This window comes from Rhinopithecus roxellana, chromosome 5 (genome assembly GCF_007565055.1).
Source record: "Rhinopithecus roxellana isolate Shanxi Qingling chromosome 5, ASM756505v1, whole genome shotgun sequence".
NCBI classification, from domain to species: Eukaryota; Metazoa; Chordata; class Mammalia; order Primates; family Cercopithecidae; genus Rhinopithecus; species Rhinopithecus roxellana.
The window spans coordinates 97,314,835-97,337,110 of NC_044553.1; the positions used below are offsets into that span (position 1 = coordinate 97,314,835).

The 22,276-nt window shown below is 34.2% G+C and overlaps 1 protein-coding gene across 6 annotated transcripts in view; it reads right to left on the reverse strand.

Annotated features, from left to right (window-relative positions):
- Nucleotides 1-22,276, reverse strand: part of LRFN5 (leucine rich repeat and fibronectin type III domain containing 5) — a 312,634-nt gene that overhangs the window by 214,736 nt on the left and 75,622 nt on the right. Inside the window, exon 1 of one of the 6 annotated variants that reach the window (XM_030930916.1) lies at nt 14,548-16,672. The exons of the other annotated variants lie outside the window; for them this stretch is intronic. The gene's annotated coding sequence lies outside the window, so the exon portion shown is untranslated. Of the gene's footprint in view, nt 1-14,547; nt 16,673-22,276 lie in introns of those variants that run through there. 6 annotated transcript variants of the gene reach the window in all.

The window sequence follows — 22,276 nt, forward strand, 5'->3', positions numbered from 1 at the left end:
TTGCTAATGTAACCATGTATTAGCACCCGTTGAGTGGTGTGCTGCTGAAAAGATACCTGAACATGTGGAAGCAACTTTGGAACTGGGTAACAGGCAGAGGTTGGAGCATTTTGGATGGCTCGGAAGATAGGAAAACATGGAAAAGTTTGACTTCCTAGAGACTCGTTGAATGGCTTTGCCCAAAATGCTGAAAGGGATATGGACAGTAAAGTCCAGGCTGAGGTGGTCTCAGATGGAGATGAGGATCTTGTTGGGAACTGGAATAAGGGTGACTCTTGCTATGTTTTAGCAAAGAGACTGGCAGTATTTTGCCCCTGCCCTAGATATTTGTTAAATTTTGAACTTGAAAGAGACGATTTTGAGTATCTGGCAGAAGAAATTCTAATCAGCAAAGCACTGAAGAGGCGACTTGTGTGCTGTTAAAGGCAATCAGTTTTACAGGGGAAGCAGAGCATAAAAGTTCTGAAAATTTGCAGCCTGACAATGCAATAAAAAAGAAAATCTCATTTTCTGTGGAGAAATCCAAGCTGGCTGCAGAAATTTGTATAAGTAACAAGGAGCCCAATGTTAATCCCCAAGACAATGGAAAAAGTATCTCCAGCACAAGTCAGAGGTCTTCACGGCAGTCCTCCTACCACAGGTCCAAAGGCTGAGGAGGAAAAAGTGGTTTTGGGGGCCAGTCCCAGGGTCCCCATGCTGTTTGCAGCCTACAGACTTGGTGCCTTGTGTACCAGTCACTCCAGTTGTGATGGAAAGGGGCCAACATAGAGCTTGCGCCATGGCTTAATAGGGTTCAAGCCTCAAGCCTTGGCAGCTTCCACGTGGTGCTGAGCCTGACAGTGCACAGAAGTCAAGAACTGGAGTTTGGGAACCTCCACCTAGATTTCAGAAGATCTATGGAAATGCCTGAATGCCCAGGGAGAAGTTTGCTGCAGGGGCAGGGCCCTCATGGAGAACCTCTGCTTGGGCAGTGTGAAAGGGAAATGTGGGGTCAGAGCTCCCACACAGAGTTCCTACTGGGGTACCACCTAGTGCAGCTATGAGAAGAGGGCCACTGTCTTCCGGACTCAAGAATGATAGATCTAGTGACAGCTTGCACCGTGCACCTGAGAAAGCCACAGACACTCAACGTCAGCCCGTGGAAGCAGCCAGGAGGAAGACTGTACCCTGCAAAGCAACAGTGGCATGCTCTTGTACTTCCCAACCTCCAGAAATGTGAGCTGAATAAACTTATTTTCCCTATAAATTACCCACTCTGTGGTATTCTGTTATAGCAGCAGAAAATGAACAAAGGCACAGAGAAAGCAAACTCCTTTGTCTCTGAAAAAAGTGTCCATCTGAAAATTAAGTTTAATATGAGATACCACATGAGGTATTTTTGTTAAAGGAAGAGGTTTAAAAAGAGCACAGAGGCAGAGTTGGAATTCTGACCTTTCATATGGAACCATAGAAAATTCTACGTTATAAAACTAATTGAAACCTCTTCAAAATGTTAAACATTCCACAACATCGGATCAAATGATAAAATTTTTGGTGACTCAATACAAAGGAATGATACAAGATCAAAAATAAAATAATGCTATAGATGTGGTCTTCCCTCTTTGATTTTTAAACAAATCATTTCAGAATGGTAATGCAGTGTCATGCATTAGAGAAAGCACTAGATTTTGAAGATGCTTTCTCTCCAATTTGTTTCAAATTTCTATGTTCATATTCCTTAATATACAAATTCCTTTAATTCATGGATATGTTACTCAGGGATATAAGGATCTTGGAAATCTGCCTGCTTCTGCACATCTTCCACCACCAATATTTTATAACCCTTTAACATTCTATGTTTTTGAAAGTTTGAGGACTATGTTGCCCAGAACTATTGAAACGAAACGTTCTAAAAAGTTGTAATGATTTTTCAGAAGCTTTTTTTTTCTTTTTTAGGATAGGGTCTAATGTTGTCACCCAAGTCAGAGTTCAGTGGCATGATTATGGCTCTCTGCAGCCTCAATCTTCTGTGCTCAAGCGATACTCCTGCCTCAGCCTCCTGAGTAGCTGGGACTACAGGTGTGCACCACCACTCCCAGCTAATTTCTGCATTATTTGTAGAGATGGGGTTTTGTCATGTGCTCAGGCTGGCCTTGAAATCCTGGCTCAAGCAATTTGCCTGCCTTGGTCTCCCAAAATGGTGAGATTACAGGCATGAGCCACCATGTCCAGCTGATTTTTAGCATCTTTGACAAAAAAAATCTAAAATACCAATGTTGTAAGTTATAAGGCATGAACACACTCAACGTTAAAAGACAATGACAAATTGTTTCAGGAAGAGATTGCATCAATTTACCTCTCATCAGCAGGCAAAATTATTAATGTTCTCTAAACACTCTAACTTGATTATAAATGATTAATAGTTTGCCAATATGGTAGATCTGAAATGGTATCTCACTTCGTTCTAAATTTTTAATTTTCTGGTTACCAATAACATTGAAAGTACTTTTATAGGTTTATTGATCATTCTTCTTTCTTCTACCGGTAAATATATCTTTATGCCTTTTGACTATTTTACACTGAGATTCTGGAGATTTTAGATTGTATATAGATGTTTTTGTATACCTCAATACTAATGATTTTATTTTATGTGTTACATATATCTTCAGTTTTATGTTAGTAAAGACAAGTTTACAGATTGTCTTTGTACTTTATGTACTTTATCAAATGTATGTTGAAAATCTTAATTGTATAAGAGTCTAATTTCTCAATATTATTCTCCATGGTTTGCACACATTTTTCTTTACTATTTATTGTTAATGTGTTGCTTAAAATTTTCCCTTACGTTATGAAGACTCTCCCATTATTTACTTTGAAATTACTAACAGACTGTTTTGCACATTTAGGTATTTAGCTGGAATTGATTTGGGATTACTGTAGTCATTTTCAAATATTTTCACATGCATATTCAGTATCTGGTTCTACCGCTTTCTTAATAATCCACTCTTTCCCACTAATCTGCAAAGACATTTCTATGATATATAGTTTTCATATTTGCATAGATTTGTTTGTAGACTCTCTTTTTTTAATCAGACTCTTCCATGAATATCTCCTTGCTATTACCACACACTTTTATTTTCTTTTTATAAATTATATTTCTCTTTACATTTGTTTTATTTTATTTTTAAGGAAAATAATAATAATATATATTTGTGGAGTAAAATGTGATGCTGTGACATATCTACACATTGTAACAGATTAAATCAAGACAATTAACATATTCATCATCACACATCTTTTCTGGTGAAAAAAATTAAAATCTATTATTTTAAACTTCAAAATGGAAAGAGCAACAAAAGTAGAAAGTTTGGGCATGAGATCAAATTTAAGCTATTACTAGCATAAAATAGCCTGTTTTAAGATGTCTTATGCAAACTTCATAGTAATCACTTTCTCTTACTTGCTTAGGTTATATAAAAATTGTTGTGATATGGTAGAAGACCTAAACCTGTTCATTTAAAGATAGATAGATAGATAGATAGATAGATAGATAGATAGATAGATATGTCTTGGCTCTTTTTGCTCCTTTCTCTTCTATATTAATTTTAGAATTGCCAAGTTATATAACAAAACCTACTATACTTTTGTTTGGAATGACATTTAATCTATGGATCAATTGTAGAAGAAGATATCTAGAAACAAAACTAACTCAAAATTCAAAACATTTCATCCTTTTATATTTTCTTTTTCATAGAGATGGGGTCTCACTATGTTGCCTAAGCTGGTCTCGAACTCCTGGCCTCAAATAATCCTCCTACCTCATCCTCCCAAAGTGCTGGGATTATAGGTGTAAGCCACTATGCCTGGCCCAAAACCTTTTTCTTACTGAAAATTATAAATCTTATAGAGTTTTAAATCCTGTCTTGAAAGACAATATTTTTTTAAAAAAGAGATATACCTGATCTGTTTATAAGACTATTTTGACATATGTTAGGTTATCTCAAGCTGTCCCTCATGTCTTTCAGTCTCTCTTGCATATTCCCCGATACTACTTCCACTGCTTGTTGTATCATTTATTCAGTTCTCATCAACTTCAACAATTCTTTCTTCTATTGTGCCTAATTTGCTGTTCGATGTAATTTTAATAACATTATTTTTCATTTAATGAAGTGTTGCTTAGCTCTTTTCCTAATCCTCATGGCAATTTTTCATAGTATATAATTCCTAGGCATCTTTTGGGTTCATATATGTGTGTGTATACACACACACACTCACACACACATACACACACACCCCGGTTTTATATTCCAGAATTATCATTCCAAAATCTGAGAACATGGAGAGTCTAATTCTGCTTACTTAGACTTCTGCTTGGTCTTATTGTCATAATGCCTTTTTTCTATATTTTTCAGATGTATTCCTATGATTTTACATTAATAACAGTTTATCTATGAAATGGAATCTTCTTTTTAAGGAGGTTTTCTTTAGAGAGAAACTGTGATTACTTCTGCAAACTATCCACTAAGCGCTACAAACCTGGGACTACATTAAAAGTAATTTACAGCTTAACATTATTTGGAACAAGAAGTACAGAATATTCAGGTCCCAAATCTCTTCTATATGATGGGGAGATTTGAATTCTCAGGACATATATACATATGTCCTCTGTGTTCTTCTCTCCTTCTGTGTAGAACATTTTTCACATCTCTATGATTCAAGAAGATGTTACTCTCCAGGGTTGGCTTTATATAGGCAACTCCTATGAGACACTCATCTACATGTGCCCTGGCTTTGTACCCTGTCCTCTGCACCATGTACCTATCAAACAAAAGAAGCTCAACATCTTCTATAACTACTTTATAGATTTCTTACAGTTCTAGCTTCTATTTTCACTTGCCTTTTATGCTTTAGTCAATATTCATTCGATTCCTGAAAATATGTGTGCATGTGTGTATGTGTATGTGTGTGGGTGTACCTATGTATTGCCTATTTAAGACCATTTTTTCATCTTTGCAGTAAAATCCTTCTTCAGAATATCTAGTCTTCTTTCTTGACCGAGAGAAACTCATGGGTATAATTTAAATACATAGTCTCAATTATTATTTTGAGTGATTTTCAGAGTGGAGTCATCAAAATATTGATCATCTAAATATGCAAGTCAGATGAAAAATGTGTCAGCATTTAAAAATACGTTTTAATTTATGTTTTATCTCTTTTTCAATCTAAAATAGATAAAAAATATTGCTAGTAATAACAAAATGAGCTACTATTATCTTCATAAAACAGTATCTTATGCTGTTACTCTACATTAACAAAAATCACATCTACATTAACAGGAAATCCTCTAGTGAATACATATTTGAAAAGATATAACCGCATAAGCTACTTCAAAAAAGATTAAGAAAAATGTTAAATGCTTTTAAAAACTTATTCCTGAAGTAACTTTAATAAGCCATGATGCAAGATTATGCCGCTAATGAAATTTCATTAATTTGAGGTCCTTTCAAATTGTTTGGAGACTGAGACTCTTGGTCAGTATCTAAAACCGCTTTATACTAATGTCAACGAAAATGTATTGATACTTTCTTGCAGTATTATATTGGAACACAAATTAATAATCCAATACTTTAATATTATTGCTTTAAAAGTTTTGCCTATAAACAACCTTGATCTATAGTCTTCAAGAGCTGTAAATTATGCAACATATTATTTAAAAAATAATATATCCTATAGTGATATTTGAATTTAGAATAGGTAATAATTTAATGTGAAACACTCCAATTAGTCTATGTTCAGAGAAGAAAAAAAAAAACAAACTGAATACAGACCATGAATTTCAATATTATTGTTTGACGCTTTTTATTTGATGGTGGTTGTTTATTTCTTTATGTATATTTACATCTATAGTAAGGTCACTTAAGCTGCAATACATTTTATTTTCCTTTGAATTTTTATATTGGAGTAAAATATTATATTTTTCTATTTAGGTAAAATTGAGACAAATCTACTTTTTACTACTGACAAAATATTAACTCAAAATAAGCTTATATTATCTTTTATATTTCCTATTATGTTATTTTGGCTTTTTGGCTATATGTTCCTAAAATTAAAATAAAATTCCATGAAGATACAAGTAAATTAAATAAAACAGATAAATTAAGATGGGTGACACATAGTGTAATTTTTCACATACAAAGAGAAATTCCACACCACAGTTAATGCTATAAAAAGGACTGGCAAGTAAGATATTCAATAGACTTAAAATATGACTAGGAAAATATTTAAAGCAAAATATAAAAAAAGAAATTAATAAACGGGAAAATAAATGTTTTCCCATCTTTAATAAACAGTGTGAAAAATGAGAAATGATTTCAAGTTCTAGTCCTCAAAAATATAAAAGAATTCCAAGTCTGGGTCCAAAAATATACAAAGCAAGTTAGGTCATCTCATTTTGCCATATAAGCAAGGAAGTCTTCTGAGTTCTAATCAAAAGAAATTAGGAAACAACCAGAGGAATCTTTCACTAGCCAAATTTGTGTTAATTTCAGCATATTATATTCAACAATCAATCAATCCAGCAGATATCAAATAAAATAAAATAAAATATGATTATATTTGATGCTAAGAAACCAAGACATTCTGAAAACCAGCAAACAAAGGAAAATAATCAAACACACAGTTACACGAACTGTACCTAAGTGGAAGAAACAGTTGGTACAAGTTTTACTTTCTAGAAGATCTACAGCTAAGAAATAAAGAAATAAGGATAAACCTAGAATATCATCACTTTCAAAACCTAATGAATAATGACTCTCAATAATGCTCAAAATATCATTAGGGAATATCAGATGGATAAGTTTTAAACACATGTGTTAGGCTCACGATACATGAAAGCTCAATTCTTAAGATTAAACCAGACACAATGTACCTCCTGATAAAAACAGTTGGAAGTACACAACATTAACTATGAAGAATATTGATTTAAAAATGTGAACCTGAATCTTATCAAGCCTCTGTATTTTGTATCTAGCTACTAGTCCACAGGACATACAATTAATAACAAAACAAAAGGAAAAAAAAGGAATTCAGCAAAATCCATAATGGGAGGGATCAATATAGAACAAAGCAGCCTACTTACTTCAAGGAACTCCTGACAAGGGAGGTGGGAAATGAAAATTCATAGACTTGAAGATACTTCAGAAACACCAACTAACTGTAATTCTTGGAACTTATTTGAAACCTGATTAGAAGAGAACAATCATGAAAAGAACCTTTATGAAGCAAATATGGAAATTTGAACAGTGATGAGATATTTGATTATATTAATAAAGTAAGAGTAGCTTTTTAAGCCTGATAATAGTATTACAGATTTGCTTTTAAAAGTTCTTAATCTTTAGCAATGAATGTTCAAATATTTACAGATGAAATAATACAATGTTAGAGGTAAATATTTTAAGTTGTTGAATGGGAATAGACAGAGGAATGAATAAGATTAGCCATTTGGTGATAATTATTGAAGGTGGGTAATGTGTACTTGGGCATTTATTATACTGTTCTTTATATTTTAAAATATATGTTTAAAGTTTCCTGCAATCAAAATAACAAAAATATTTAATATGCAATATGATATAATCCCCATGAGAAATGTTTTCCCAAAAATAAAACTTTATGAATATGGAAAAAAGTACTAATATGAAATACTTTACTGTACATTTAGTACTTAATTCATCATCTTTTTAACATCAAAAATTGGTTTTGATAATTTGTTAATAGACTAATTTGTATTGGCATATATATGCCATCTTATTTATTGCTCAAAACAGTTAACGTATAGATATTTAAACATCAGCAGGTATTTAGTCTTTGAACATCCTTTAATTAGATCAATACCTACCCTCAATTAGTCATTTAGGGGTCTATAAACTTTTGTGTAAATGAATTAACAGTTAATATTTTAGTCTTTGTGGCTATATATAACCACTGAGCTCTACCAATGTAGTCCAAAAGCAGCCATAGATTATATGCAAATGAACAGAGGCATGGGTAGGTTCCAACAAAACTTTATTTACAAACCTCAAGCAGGGGGTTGCATTTGTCAATGTGCTCTACTTTGCTAACACTTGAAAATAATTAGTTTAAATTAGTCTTGTACTGACAGAATAATAGAAAACAGATTAAGAGAGAAAGCTCAGAAGTATATTTTGGTATATATAAAAGTAAAGTAAGTGACAAGGATCATATTTCAATTTAGTGAGAAAAGGATGATGAGTTTCATCATTTACTAATGCCAACATACCTAACAGCCATACAGACGAAATCTAATTTAAATCATTTCATCACATTATTTGTAAAAATATACAAAGATTGATTAAACATGCAAAATAAAGCAATATACAATCTTAGAAACATGATATTTTCACATTCATTCAATGACTTGGGAAGAATCCTTAGCCAGTACAGAAAACTTAGAGGAAAAAGACAGATTTGACAGTAGCAGGTAGTACCCAAAATTTAATAAATAAAACAAATAATCCCATAGTAATGTAGGAAATGGAAAAGCATGGCAGAGAATGCCTCTGACCTTCTAATGTATATTCTTGCCTTCCATCTTAGTAAGATAAAATTGCATTTAAGGCAGGCCTTCTTCCAACAATGTAAAACACTATACTTCACAAACTATATTGTAATTATTTGTGACAGTACCTACCTTCCAGTCAATACTATACAGGCAGGCAGAACAAATGTCTGCATTTAAGGAAGACTTATTTTAAAGGGAGGGAGCAAGTGCACTTCCTTCTCCTCCTCCTGTCTCCAGATGCTGAGGATGTAAATTTAATGGTTAAAGTTCCAGCCCATTTTCATGGATCAAGTAGAAGATACTAAGCACAACAGAACACAGAGTGGACCCAGGACCCAGGTTATATTAGAAAGCCACCAATATATGCACTGCTAACATCTAGATCTCTTTTATAACAGAAACTTACTTTCTATATGGCTTTACATACTATAATTTAGAGTGTTTTACTTAATGCAGCTAAATCTAGCTCTACTTAACAAAAGCAAAAAATAAAATCATATGAAAGCAAAACAAAAGCCCACAAACACATAAAAAGGAGCTCAATATAAAATTAAAACAACACTAAGGTATTAAATGATATCCATCAGACAGACTGGTATAAATTTAAATGACTGATAATAACCACAGATGGCCTGGATGAGAAGAAATACTCACATGTGAATAAAGGAATGTGGATTTTGATAAGCTTTTTAAAAGTCAAACTGACAATATAAACAGAATCTTTGACTCAATAATCCCTCTCCTGGGAATCTATTCCATTGAAGAATAAAAAATAAAATAAATAAATAAATAAAAATTTAGGGTAAAGTACAGGAACAGCCGCGCATGGTGGCTCACACCTGTAATCCCAGCACTTTGGGAGGCCGAGGTTGGCGGATCACCCAGGGTCAGGAGTTTGAGACCAGCCTAGCCAACATGGAGAGACCCCGTCTCTACCAAAAATACAAAAGTAGCCAGGCGTGGTAGCACATGTCCGTAATCCCAGCTACTCAGGAGGCTGAGGCAGGATGATCGCTTGAACCCAGGAGGTGCAGGTTGAGGTGAGCCGAGATCGTGCCATTGCACTCTAGCCTGGGCAACAAGTGCAAAACTGTCTCAAAAAAAAAGAAAAGAAAAGAAAAAGTACCAGAACTTCATTGTAGCATGTTTGTAGTAGTAAAAATAAACAAACAGCACAAGCGATATCAATGTACATATGGTTGAATCAATTATTACCAGGTTTATTATGATGGGATAAAAAGGAAGAAATTGGAGGCACAGTAGTCAAGTTGGCAGGATTTCCACAAGGTATGCTTAAATGATTAATGTGTATACAATGAACACAAGTTTACAAAAGCAAACTTGTGATAAGTGATAACATATGTGTAAGTGAGGGGTATGGGTGTGTTTGAGGGATATGAAACACTTTTGTATTGCAGAGAAAAGAAAAATGGATATTGTATAAACTATATAAAGATCATTTACTATAAATGTGTAAACCCTATATATAAAATACCATGTAAATGACATATGAGCATAATGAGACAAATGGAACCATACACATATTCCTAGATTACCTTGGATAGGGATAGAGTGCAATATGGATAAAGAATAGAAGATCTGGACAAAGAAGAAAAAGAAAAGAAAAGTGTATTACCCTATCATAAAACAGTCTACAATGTCTTATATGATCCTATCATTTTTATGTCTGTCTGTGTACACGCTCATGTGTATGTGCATATGACATAAAAGTAATCACCAAAATATTAATGGCACTTCACAATAATTACTGAAAATATTTTATAATGCAAAGTAATATGTATTATTTCATATATGATTCATAATTTCAAATTATAATATTATCATTTCAAAACAATTCAAAAATTACCTTAGTCACCTCAAGAATTTTCACAATGTAGAACAAGGTACTTGGAGAAATGGCAGTTGTGATTACATATAGTATTTATGTCATTTTAGTATCTTTGTAGTCTCTAAGAAAGCAACTGAGGCCATAGCACTGCACAGAGTAGTGTGTTACACTGTTTAGTTTGGGTTTTTTTTTTTTTTTTTTTTTTGCATTTTCACCAAATAGATTTTGATGCTCATTTGCAATTATATTAGTTAATTTATATGAAAAAGTGTTACTCTCTCCTTTTGAAAAATGGTACATTCTGGTATTTAAGTGTTTCTAGAAACAAACAAGTGAACCAGTCAAAACACATAATAACTTATCCTTATAATTAATGAGAGTGATATAGCTGACTAGCCCACATACATCACATCATTAAACTATATCTCATATTTATCTTTTATTCTTTAAGAGCATTTGGAAGATAAGCAGGTAGAATCCAGAAACCTAATTGCTTACAATAAGCTTATTTCTCCAGAGATGTATAATATATTCCAGCTAACATAATAGGTTTTTTATTTATTTCCCCTCCCAAAATATTTTTAAAAGACACTTATTTCCTGTTGTATATAAACTAAGGAATGATAATAGGAAAGTGGCATGATCCTTCACTTTCAAAAAAACACAAATCTAAGAAACACCTCTGCAACTAGTACAATAAGTGATAATATATTTTGACACATGGACAGGAAAAATAATGTCAAGCATAAAAATAAGTCTATCCAGGTGTGGTGGGATGCATCTGTAGTTCCACCTGCTTGGGAGGCTGAGGCAGGAGGATGGCTTGGGTTCAGGAGTTCAAGACTTTGGTACACTATGATTATGCCTGTGAATAGGCAATGTGCTCCAGTTTGGGCAATGGAGAGAGATCCCATATCTCACAGACACACACACACACACAGAGAGAGAGAGAGAGAGAGAGAGAGAGAGAGAGAGAGAGAGAGAGAGAGAGAGAGAGAGAAAGTATAACAATAAGCCTAGAAAATAGAGGTGAAACCGCATGTTCTCACTCATAGGTGGTAATTGAACGATGAGATCACTTGGACATGGGAAAGGGAACATCACACCCCGGGGCCTATTGTGGGGAGCAGGGAGTGGGGAGGGATGGCATTGGGAGTTATGCCTGATGTAAATGATGAGTTGATGGGTGCTGACGAGTTGATGGGTGCAGCGCACCAACATGGCACATGTATACATATGTAACAAACCTGCACGTTGTGTACTTGTGCCCTAGAACTTAAAGTATAATTAAAAAAAGAAAAAGAAAAAAGAAAATGGAGGTGAAATTCTCACTGAAAGCAAGGTACAAGCAATACAAGTCCAGAAGTAAAGTAATGAGATGATGAGACAATCCCAGGGGAAAGAGAGAAAGGGAAATCATGTGGCTACTCTGGAAGTAATAAATAATTCCCCAACTACAGCTCTGGCTGCTGATGTCTAAAGATGGTCTCCATATTACCGAAATATACTTGGAGATAAAAAACCATTAATTTAAATTCAAGTAAGTGCAGTCCAGTAGACACTGGTAAAGGTCTATTTTGACCACTGTTAGTCCACACACCTCTTTTAAAAACATTATTGTCCTTCAGCCTCTTTCTGTAGAGATATGATCTCCTTCAGTTTAGAATATAGAAGGTCATATTAACAGGGTAAAAAATTCTGGGGTAAATAATGGAGCTACATAGATTGGAGTGATAAGCAAGTCAGACACAGAGATTTGAAGATTTTCTCCATCCTTATGCTCTACTTGACATTGTTAAATATGAGCATTAAGTCCCATTACAATAAGATACATGAAAGTCAAAGTCCCCAAAGAAAACAAATCTACACTATCAAAGTGTGATACAAAATTGTCACAATAATGCTGATAAAATATTTACATTTATTGTACCACCTGACACTATCATCTTTGGAGGAAAATGTGCTGATTTTCAAAGGGTTACCATGAAATGATCATCAAATCTGGGGCATTTACTCTGAGAAATGTTCACATTATTGTAAGCAATTATTTATAAATAGTTATTCTCCCAAAAGAAAGACAACAAGGAGCAAAAACTGATGTGTGTGGCAGCCTTTTTAAAGTAAACACTTTTGCTGGGGGAGGAGGGGGGGAACCACTATCTTACCTGTCATTGCTCTGAAGGTCATTCTGTTTAATTGAATAAGTTTAAAAGGAAAACTGAGAAAACTGATTAAATAGGCAGAATGGAATAATTAATGCAGGTTTTTACAAGCTGACAAAATGTTTTCACTTCATGGGTCTTGATTTTCTCAGGAAAAATAAAAGGAAAAAGTCCAATGCTTGTTTATAAACACATTCTCTTCCAAGAAAAAAGCTATTTTTCAAGAAACCATTAATTTTACTAAATCTGTCCTTATAACATATGCACATAGTATGCAAATTAGAACCCATCATCAAATATTACTATATTTAAAGGGCTGGAAGAAATTAACTGAAGAATTAAATTAATTAAATTGGTTAATTTCTAATTAACTAAACAACGATATTCCATTTGTAGATAAATATAGACATTATTATCAGACTCTGATAGCTACACAGCAGTCTTAAAATATTCCTAGTTTATAAAATCTGAATTTTCATTTTTTTCCTCTTTCGTTTTTACCAGGAGAGCAAAAGGATCTTTTAATAATTGTCACACATTCGAATTTGAAAGTGATAAAGGGGTGCCATGGTTTAAAAAGATACAGGTAAAAATACACTTTGAACTATTTTAGCCTCAGGAGGGAGTTTAGTACTGCTTCACCAAGTTCTTTCTCTCTCTCAACCGAGACATAGAAAATATATATTGTTTAAGTAGTCGTGTATAGCCGTCTCTCCAGAAAGTATTGTAGAAATTAGTGTGATTATGCTTATAAAACATATTGATTCTGGGTTTAGTGGCTCATGTCTATAGTCCCAGAGCTTTGAGAGGCCCAAGCAGGAGACTGGCTCTAGGTCAGGTGTTCAAGATCAGTCTGTGCAACACAACAAAACCCCATCTCAAAAAGTAAAAATTAAAAATTAGCTGGCGCAGTGGCATGCTCTTGTAGACCCAGCTCTCTGGGAGGTTGAGGCAGGAGAATCCCTGGAGCCCAGGAGTTTGAGAGTGTAATGAGCTATGATTGTGCCACTGCCCTATACCCTGGGTGAAAGAGCGAGACCCTGTCTCTAAAAAACAAACAAACAAAACCTTCACCACCAACAAGAAGAAGAATCACATTGGGCCCTTGAATAGAAGCTGCTTTCGTTATAACCAGAGTTATAGAAAGCATACAATGTACTGTGCCAGTGGCTTCCTATTGATTCAATTTAGAAGTGTGAACTGTATTTCACTTCAGCATCCTTGTATGTCACTTCATGGATTCCCTGCATGTGTCACCTTGAGCAAGCTACTTCACTTCTCTGAGTCTTGGTGTCTTCATTTGTAACACAGACAAAACCTCACTTTATCTAGGCCTCACTAACTTGTATTTACAGATGGAGTCATGCTAATAACAATCAGCAGGATTTTATTTAAATTCTCTCTCATTTGCTCACATTGGGTATGTATTCATCTACCTAATCAGTACAGGATAGTCAGAATAAGTCCTATGCTTAGTCCTGAGCAAGTCTCCTATTTCTAATATTGCCACTGCTCCAGGAGGTTCTGCTCCACCTAAATGCTTAGCCAAAGCACTACCTACCAGTGCTCCTCATACTAGGATGGGGAGCTTATTAAAATGCAGATTCCGAATAATAAATCAGGGGTTGGGCTTGAGGTTCTGCTTTTCTGAAAGGCTTTTAGGAGATGCTAATGCTGTTTATCCATAGGCCAAGTTTAAAAGGTCACAACTTTCAGAGTAGTGCTAATCTCCACTTTTCCCTTTGATATCCATGATGCTGTTACCATCACCCCGAGCCTTCTCAACAATGAGTCCTCTTGGTGATCTGTGTCAAATGAGATGGCGGAGTTTCCTGCCTATCACATTATGCGTTTCCCTGTGTATTACAGCATTTATCGAAGCAGCCTTTTTCTCTGCCCATAAAGCACACCTATATTCATGCAGGTAGGGTAGGGACAGGGACAGGTTTTTACCTATCAAATCAGAAATGTCCACTTACCAATTAATACTTTGTGATGAACCCACTTCAGCCTGGCATCTTCTTTGTTTAAAGAGGTATTCTGTCCCAAGAGAGTCTGTACCAGACAAATTATCTTTTGTAACATCTGCCCAATAAGTTCACTATACATTTTTGGTCTGGGCTCTAGCAGTAAAAAAATTGACAGTTTAAATACAAGCTTAGGTCCCCAATGTTATAATAATAACTACTTTCAAGAGTTATTATGAGGATTAAAAAATAATGTATGTACAGCATGTGGTTCATATTATGAACTGAGTAAGTGTTATGTATTCTGATGGTCCATCAAAACTTAGTGAACACTTGGAGTGATAAATGCTTCATAAAACAACATTCCCTTTAGCAGACTCATAGTTCTACAAAAGCATCTAACTGATCAACACATTCTAAATTTTTAAAACGTGTGTTTATTCATGTATTCTGCAAATATATAATGAGTACTAACTCACTCAGATATGTTATCAGGAAATAAAAGATGAAAACCCCTGTCCTTACAGAGCTAACATTTTGGAGGGAGCATTAGAGTCAAACATTCATTTATCTTTCTATTTTGTATTAGCTACGAACAACGTTTGCTTATTTAATAAGCTCTTGGTATGTACGCCTACACCACTATGTTCAAAATCATTATCACCACAGCCATCATCTTTACTATTACTAAGAACAAGGGAGGTCAACTACCTTGTATTCTAGTCTCAACCATTATCTAAGAGATAAGTGTTTCTGGACAAGAAATTTCCTCTCTTGGTTATGATCTTCCTCGTCTCTAAGTTATAGTATCACACAACTTTAGTTCTAAGTTTCTTCCCAAACCTATTACTCTATGATTTTATGATTATATCCCTCTTTTCAAATCCTCAAAGCTAGGATCCATTTTCTCCCTACTCGACAAGTTCAAAAACTTGTTTGCATGTTTTTATCTTTTCTTTTCTCTTTTCTTTTCTTTTTTCTTTTTTTCTCTTTTCTGTCTTACACTTGCAGACATCTATACTACCTCTAATAATACACTGTGAAACCCCATATCATCCTGTTTTTAAAAAAGGAAAAAAACTTCTCTCCTTCATTCAAATTCACTCTCTATCACTCATTTATACTTCATATAACCATGCCTTGTAACCTGTCATCATAAGGCATATTTCAAACCCAACATTTCAGACAATTTTGCCCCCAGATCTCACAAAGTCATTCATATTTTCCTCTTTACATTCATCAAAAACTTCAAACTAAAGTCATTTCTAATTGACTGAACTCTTTTGTTCCTTTCTAGCTACCTGTGCTTCTCCTAATAGTAATGTCCGCTATTGTCATGTAACCCTTACTGCCCCTCCATAATTATGTTCTTTGCTACTATAGTGGTCACAAGTCCCCCACTGCACAAAATCATCTACTTCTCCATTACCTGCCCTGGGCTGCAACACAACACTACGTACCTTGCCCACCACAAATTCATGTTTCTAGTGGCAAACAGGATCTTCATGTTGCTTTAAAAGCTCTTTAGTAATGTTTTACTGATCATTTTTTCCTGAGTTGTAAATCTTCATTTATTTTTCTCATTCTTAGCAGATATCCCCTCCTCCTATTCTCTCAAGATGGAAGAGCCCTCTGACACACTTTCCTCAACCAGTTTTAGTTGTTTATCCTTGAAACAGAAAAAAGAGTCTTTTTTCTCCCTGCATGCTTTACTTCCAATTCTAATGTTCTTATTGTATTTCTTTCAGTGCTCTCTGAATACCTAAACTTTCAAATTTTCTGTTGATGATATCTCCATGTAAAGTGAATGTCAGTTCCTGATTGGTGTCTGGTGTTGACTCAATAACCCTATTTCCTGTAACAACCTCTTCCATGGAGTATTAGTGTCACATAAACAGATGAGTAAATGCATTTGTGAAGCATGTGGAGTTTTATATTGACTATGACCAAAGACAGCTACAGATAAAACAGTCCTGCTGAACTTCTAAGTTCCTATGCTAATAAGTTCTATTAATGTTTTTAGAGAGGAATCAAATTCTTCTTCAAGTAGTCTTATCTTTATGAACTTCAGGAATTCCTCCCCCAAAACTCCTTCCACATAATCTTTTAACATGTTGTTCTATCTCTCACTGAAGTTTATCTCATTTTCATTTGAATTTTATAAATTGTGTCTTATCTTGAAAAGACGCAGTTACTAAGGCAACTAAGAAAGATGCACGAGCAGCAAGACCTTTGCACTACTTTTAGTGATAACTGGGTTCCAGCTCCTTGCTGCAGTAAGTGTGAACCCACAGAAAAAGCATTTCATCACCTAGAATCTTACTTAAAAAGCAGAATTTCATAACCTACCCCAGAGACAAACAAGGTAAGAATATTCATTTTAATAAAAATCTCCAGGCGATTCATCTGTACGTTAATGTTCGAGAAGCACTGATCAAGTTCTTCTCACTCTTGTAGTGGTAAAAATGAAAAAAAAATTCTACAAGTCTGTCATGTACTTTGCCTGTTTTGTCTTTTCCCAAATTCATCTCAACTTACACTCTCATAAATTTATTGGCTTATCTATTTTTATTTCTGCGAACCAGTTTTGATTGCTTTTCTGTTTCTGATATAATTAAATTTTCTGATCACTACTGCTTACTCAATTTCTGAACAGTTATAGTCAGCACATTTTCTTACCATTCACAAATTAATCCTATACCAATGATTACCACCCATTATTATATTTTGCTAAGTGTCTCCTAAATTACAATCCATAGACAGAAAAATCACAAATAATTGCTAAATACAATTTTGAAATATACAAAAATAAAATTGATTTATAGGGAACAAATGAATATCTCTCAAATAAAGAACAAAGACTAGAATCCAGTCTCTAAAATCCTCACGATTTCTTATTAATTGTCTAGTTTTGCTTTATTCTCTTCCATGTGCCTATAGCACGGGATCTCAACCTTGGCTGCACAAGAGAACCACCTGGGGAGCTTTAAACATACAGACTCCTGAGTGCCAAACCCACAGGCTCCAATTTAGTCTAGGGTATGGCCCAGGCAATGGGATTTCTAAAGGCTCCCCAGATTATACTAATATGCAAATAAGGTAGAGAACCACTGTTCCATACACTGCTCAAATTTAATGTGTAAAAAACATCATTTGGCAATTATTTAATGTAAAATCTGATATAGTATGCCTGGAGCAGTGCCTAAATTTTCACATTTTAAACAAGCTCCTAGAGAAAGTGAATGCTGCTTGTTCTAGGACCACACTTCAATGAAAAGAAAGCTTTACCGTATTTGATAATATAAATCATCTAGTCTGGGAGGAAGGATTTCTGAATGCAAAATATCCAGGTTCCCCTGTAATCTTTGATTCCTTCCCTATATTTTTATAGGATTTTGTTGCTTTACACATTTCTTAAATTTGTCCAGCATCTAAGTGTAAATCTATAGCCCTTCCCTTTTTAAAATAAAATGTTTACAACTATCCCCTTCACATGCAGGATTCTGTTCATTTTTCCCCCCAGTCTCTATAATTTTCTAGGATAACAACATCTCAAACGTATTAATTGTGACAATCTCCTAACTGATTTCTCTACCTCATCCCTTGCCTTCATTGATGACATAGCCTACTTCATCTACAATTCTCATCATATTTTTTAATTTCTAAAAATATTTTAATAATTCACTATATGATATAAAATAAAATTGGATAAATACATTATCAACTACATAAAATGTATACACACCATTATTTCATTTAAATAGAAAGACATTCTTTTAAAGACTAGCATATGCTATTTGTAATAGTTACACCTTAAGTAGGAGGACATAGAACTGTTGAAAATAAATAGATGGAAACAAGAAACAAGAGCAGTGAAGCTATATTCATATCAGAGTTAATACAGTTAAATACAAAAACTCTCAATAAAAAGGTAGACTTAATATGGATGAGTCAATCCACATGAAATATATTAAAATTAACGAAATCTCTGTTTTAAATAAGACAGTCTCAAAATATTTAATCAAAAATTGACAGAACTGGAAGAAATAGACAAATTCATGATTATGATGGCATATTTTAACACATCTAACAGTAATTGTAAAGTACTGAAACAAAATTATTAAACTAACTTCCACTTGTGATTTGAATAATTTTAAGATTATTGATTTGTAAAGCAAACATAGTAACCATGTATTATTTTGAAACAAAAGAAAGTAATTTAAATATTAAAAAGCAAAATTTAATTTCTAGAAAATATTAATACAACTGATAAAACTCAAGCAAGGATAGAAAAATCTTCCTGCAAATAAAATTCTATGCCCAGATGGCTTCATATGTGAATTTATCAAACCTATCTATAAAAAAGAAATGATGATATCTATAAAGTTATATTAAAAATACTGAATAAAAATATACTTAACAAGTTTTAGGAGGTTATCATAACTCTCATACCAAAACCTAATAAGAATACTACTAATATCAAAAGTGCAGATTAACAATTGAAAGATACAAAAATGTGCGCTAAATATTAATATGTTGAATACAATATTATCACTATTTGTTGTTTAGTCCAGGGATTCAAGGTAGGCATGTCATTAGAAAACAAATAACCTGATTAGACTATGGACAATGTGGTGAACACTTTTCAGAATTTCACATGCAAATGCCTACAGGTTCATGAAACATGCCCAGCATCCTTAGTCACTAGAGAAATGCAAATTGAAGCCACAATGAGATGTCACCTCATACCAGTTAGAATGGCTATTCTCAAAAAGATGAAAGATAATAAGTGTTGGCAAGAAGGCAGGAAAAAGGGGACTCCTTGGACACTGTTAGTGGGAATATAAATTAGTTTGTCCATTGTGGAAAATGGTATGGAGGTTCCTCAAAATCTAAACTTAGAACTACAATATAATCCAGCGATTGCTCTTCTGAGAATATATCCAAATGAATAGATATCAACATGCCTACGGGATTTTTGCACTCCCACATTGATTGTAGCATTATTCACAATAGGCAATATATAGAACCAACCTAAGTTTCCATCAACAGATGAATAGATACAGAAAATGTGGTATATTCAGGCATACCTCAGAGATATTTTGGGTGTGGTTCCAGACCACTACAATGAAGTGGATATCACATAAAGCAAGTCTCATGAACACTTTTTGATTGCCCACTGCATATACTTTTATTTACACTATACTGTATGTAGTCTATTAAGTGTAATAGCATTATGTAACAGCATTATGTCCAGGAGTAGAATACACGTCCTTTAGTTAAAAAAATACTTTGTTGTTAAAAATGCTAACAATAACCTGATCTTTCAGAGAGTCATAGGTGTTTTGCTGGTGGAGGGTCTGCCTTGACTGTGATGTCTGCAGACTGATCAGGGAAGTAGCTGCTGAAGGGTAAAGTGACTGTGGCAATTTCTTGAACTAAGACAATAATGAATTTTTATATTGTGGCTCTTGGGATTTACAAAATATTTCTCTGTAATATGTAATGCTGCTTAATAAAATTTTACCAACAGAACTTCTTTCAAAGTTGGAATCAATGCTCTCAAACCTTGCCACTGCTTTATCAACTAAGTTTATGTAACATTCTGTATCCATTGTCATTTCAACAATGTTCACAGCATCTTCATCAGAGTACTTTTCATCTGAAAAGACCATCTTCTTTGCTCATCCATAAGAAACATCCCCTCATCCATTCAAGTTTTATCATGAGATCGCAGCAATTTAGTCACATCTTCAGGCTCCACTTATTCTAGTTCTCCTGCTATTGCCATCACATCTTCAGTTACTTCCTCCACTGAAATCTTGTACCCCTCAAAGTTGTCCATGAAAGTCGGAATCAAAACTCCAAATGTCTGTCAAAGTTATATTTTGGCCTCCTTCAATGAATCATTAATGTTTTTAATGACATATAGAATGGTGAGTGTTTTCCAGAAGCTTTTAAATTTACTTTGCCCAGATACATCAGAGAAATCACTATCTATGGCAGCAACAGTCTTATGAAATACAGTTCTTAAATAATAACGAAGTTTGAAATTACTCGTTGATCCATGAATTGCATGTTGTTGTTAGCAGGCATGGAAATCACATTAATCTCCTTGTACATCTCTATGAGAGCTCTTGGGTTACTAGGTGTACTGTCAATGAGCAGCAATATTTTGAAAGGAATCCTTTTTCCTGAGCAGTAGGTGTGAATACTGGGCTTGAAATATTCAGTAATCCATGCTTAAACAAATGTGATACAATCCAGGCTTTGGTGTTCCATTTATAGAGTATAGGCAGAATAGATGTAGCATAATTCTTAACGGTTTCAGGATTTGCAGAATGATAACTAAGCACTGGCTTGAACTTCAAGTCACCAGCTGCATTAGCTCTCAACAAGAGATTCAGCCTGTCCTTTGAAAAACTGAAGGCAGGCATTGACTTCTCCTCTTTCACTATGAAAGTCCAAGATGACCTCTTTTTCCAATAGAAGGTAGTTTTGTCTACATTGAAAATCTGCTATTTAGTGTAGCCACTTTAATTCAATATCTTGCCTAGGTCCTCTGAATAACTTGTCTAGGCCTTCTACAGCAAGACTTTGGCTTCATCTTGCACTTTTATGTTATGGAGACGGAGACACCTTCTTTCCTTAAGCCTCATGAGCAAATCTCTGTTAGCTTCAAAATTCTCTTCTGCAGCCTCTTTACCTCTCTCAGTCTTCATAGAATTGACATGAGTTAGGGCTTTGCTCTGGATTAGGCTTTGGTTTAAGAATGTGCTGTGGCTGGTTTCATTTTCTGTCTGAACCACTAAAAGTTTCTCCATATCAGCAATATGGTTGTTGTGCTTTTTCATTATTTGTGTGTTCAGTAGAGTAGCACTTTTAATTTCCTTCAATAACTTTTGTATTTACTAACTGAGCTATTTGGTGCAAGAGGTCTAGCTGTTGGCCTATTTCAGCTTTCAACATGCCTTTTTTACTAAGCTTAATCATTTCTAGTTTTTGGTTTATAGTGAGAGACATGGGACTTTTCTCTCACTCAAACACTTAGTGGGCATTGTAGAGTTATTAATTGGCCTCATCTTGTACGGGAATGTTTTTGGTTCCCCAAAACAATTACAGTAGTAACATCAAATATCATTGACCACAGATTCCCATAACAGACACAACAATAATGAAAAGTTTGAAATATTGTAAGAATTACCAAAATGTGACACAGAGAAATGAAGTAACACATACTATTGGAAAAAATGGCACTAATAGACTTGCCTGACACAGAGTTGCCACAAACCTTCAATTTTTAAAAAGCAATGTCTGTGAAACACAGCAAAATAAAATGCAATACATACAAGGTATGCCCATATACAGAAAAGGATACCACTCAGTCTTAAAAAACAACAAAATTTTGTTATTTGGGACAACATGGATGAATCTAGAGAACACTATGCATAGTTAAATAAGGAAGGCACAGAAAGAAAAATACTGCACAATTTGTAGAATTTATATATATAATCTAAAAACAGTAGGATTCATATAAAGAGAGAGTAGAATTATGGTTACTAGAGGATGAGCGCTTGGGGAGCAAGGGACTGAGGTGTTACTGGTCAAAAGATACAAAGTTTCAGCTTAATGGAAGGAATAAATTTTGAGATTTACACAGCAGTGTGAGTACATTCAATGATAACATATTGTATGATTCAAAACAACTAACAGTAAATTTCAAATGTATCTCCACAAAAAA